At 39.6% G+C, this 2,991-nt stretch overlaps 1 protein-coding gene across 8 annotated transcripts in view; it reads left to right on the forward strand.

Moving 5' to 3' along the window:
- Nucleotides 1-2,991, forward strand: part of AMPH (amphiphysin) — a 135,053-nt gene that overhangs the window by 116,592 nt on the left and 15,470 nt on the right. The window lies entirely within an intron of this gene.

Here is a 2,991-nt window from a genome sequence, read left to right on the forward strand (position 1 = left end):
TTCTTTTTATCCAACTGAGGTTCCTCTCCTACACACTGTCACAAGGTCTTCTGGTTGATCATACCCACGGGCTAAGAAACCCTGGAGGAAAACTGCATCTGTTTTTGTAGTCCGACATCTTTCATGTTTTCCTCAAGACAATAACATATTCAAAGGCTCAAATGAGTTCCTGGTAGAATATGAAGATTACTACTGAAAAACTGGATGGAAAAAAGGGGTTGTTTTGTAGGTCAGTTCCTCTGCCACAGAAGCTGGTGGAAGATACATATAGCTGTGCTCTTTGTCTATCGAGCATAGTTTGGTGCCGTAAGTGTTCTTAGAAGAGAAGGTTTAAGGCTTGCTGAGCTCCACTTGGCCTTGAGGGAGACCCTGTGTGTCTTTAGCTGCTAAGCAGGGACGATGATACCCAAGTGACCATAAAATCAGGTGGTTTTCAGTAAGCATTTGATACACTGCCATATGGATATCAATATTAAGCTAATGTAGATGCAAATTAGCTGAAGAAAGTGGAAGTATCTGTAGACCTATAAATGTGACAGCAGAGAGCATGGATAGATATCCAATTATCAGATATCAAGCTACTGAGCTCTTCCTAACAGAGGAAAAATAATTTATTGTGTGAGGAAAGGTGGGCAGTGCTAGATGGGCTGTTCTGCAGGACTTTGGGGGAAAGGGCAGATAATACCTGTCTCTGTCCAACCTTACCCATTCTCTGGGGATGCCTAGCAGCATTGGACCTATGGAGGGAAGCAGTCACAGTGGGTTCCCCAGAACTACGTTTAGGCTTAGTTCTGATTACGCTTGCATGAACTTTGAGTATTTGTTTCATATTTTAATTCACTTTTGAGTGGTTCCATGGTACACACTGGAGCAAATGATTTCAGGATCGTTCCTTTCTACTAACATAACTGGATGAAGAAAGCTTCATAGTCTGTGTAGACCAGGCTCTCCCCTTCTGTGTGTTTTCAGTTCATATTGTTAACTCTATAGGAAGGCAAAAAGTGAAATTACCTATCTGAGGCACATTGTTTTGTCAAACTGTTGAGAAAAATGCCTCATGTAAATGTGATGGTTTGGAATAAAGAAAGTGGGAGGGAAAGTGGATAGAGAAGAGATGGGAAATCAGTCATTGATCTGGAGCTCTTCTCTTCCTATGAGTGCATGACAGAGAATAATGTGAAAGAACAGATACTAATGAAGCCAAAAAGGTGGTTTTATTTTGAAGAAAAAAAAAAATGTTAAGTTCCCCATTTTTCCAAAAGGAAACATTTTTGTCTTGCACTAAGACAAAGCAATGCTCTGAAGCCTGTTGCACATTTTAAGCACTAATTAAACAGTCTCTCTGCAGCACCGTGCATTTGCTTGCTGGCTGGCATGACCTTTTCAGCTGATCCATTTTGCTGCTGAGTAGTTCTGGGTCCATGGTCTGTTGTCAGCTGCTCTGGCTGAGTCACAGGAGTGCAGAGCTATTGGGAGAGAGGCAGAGAAACAATGCAAGAGACAGACTATTTAAGAGCAATCCAAGAGGAAGAATATAGGCATTAAATAGAAGTTAAACAGTTTTAATTAGGTTTGTTCTTGGTGTTTTGTTGCTAATTCAAAATGATGTTGTCCTTACTAATTTGGGAAAAAAAAGCTAAAGTGTTGATTTTAAAAATGCCTGAAATTGAGTCACTGCATTTGGTTCTGAAAGGTTGTTATTTCAGGGAGGGTTTTCTAGGACTTGCAAAGAAGAGTTTTGAAGATTAGGATTAATGACAAATATGTTCAAAGTTAAGGAAAAATACACTGAATTGCAAAAGATGAAAACATGTCATTTCCCTGCAGCAGTTCTACATTCATTTGCTTTATGAGTGACAGTTTCCTTTAAAAGTAGAGTTGTAAAATATTAATAGATACTGCTTCATTGGGAATCTCTTACTGAGTTTAGTTGTTTCCAGTTTTGAGCAACAGCCAGTCCTCAGTTCAGTTTTTCTGTGGTAAGTTTCCTGTCACATCCCGTTAATACAGAAAATTTATGGCATGGATTCCTCATTATAGGAACTTCAGAGTAAATTTTCTGGTAGGGTGATCATTTAAATTATGGAGAGAATGGTCCAAGGGATAGGGTACCATTTGCCTGTCTGGGCATTTTGGATTCAGTTACTTGCTGTTTCATAGTCTGCCTGATCAAGATTGCCAAAGCTTCATTAGAAGACCTGGTCAGAATTGCTGCCTACCCCATTCCATATTTTTGTCTTGGTCTCCAGTGCCATAGAACAAATAAAGTTTTTATTAGTAGCTGTCAACAGTTGGTCCTTTTTGGTGAGGGGATAAAATATCTGGTAATTAAAGGGACAGGATGACCATATGTGCCAACAGAAGAAAAGTTAACCATGGTAAAAAGTTTGTGCATGGAATTCTCCACACAGAAAGAGTTGTTTTCCTGTTTCTATAGCATCCCCAAAGGCAGCTGTAAATCCAAAGGATAGTCTACAGGATGTAATGCATTAACCACTGGCTTATTTCTTTTTCAAATAATACTACCCCTCTCACCACATCAATTTTTCACATTCAAGCAAAGATAGCATAAGGACATCATAATAAAGTGAATGCTTATGAAATGTATTTATTTCCCTTTCTTCTTTTCCTATATGTGAGACATAGCACTTGGAGGTAAGCTTTTCTACTTCCACTGCATTTACTAGTTTGGAAAGAGCTTCTCAGTGCTTTGGGTTTGATGCCTGCCTGGATTCTGATGTTCTCCCATTAAAGGAGTCATACACTCAGCTAAATACTTTGGTTTTCAGAGCAGTATATAAGCATATGTGAAGCTACCTCTGATAAGCTCTTTGCAGACACTGAGCAAATACAGCAGAGGCCGGGGAACAGCGTGCAACCAAGAGTATCTAATTACAGTGGGTTCAATCCCACTGTAGGTACAATTCACAGTGCCCAAGTGGTGGAGCATGTAGTTTGGGAGAGCAATACAATGGTTAGATACAGAAGAGC

Source organism: Corvus brachyrhynchos, unplaced genomic scaffold (assembly GCF_000691975.1).
Source record: "Corvus brachyrhynchos isolate BGI_N302 unplaced genomic scaffold, ASM69197v1 scaffold1002, whole genome shotgun sequence".
Classification (NCBI taxonomy): domain Eukaryota; kingdom Metazoa; phylum Chordata; class Aves; order Passeriformes; family Corvidae; genus Corvus; species Corvus brachyrhynchos.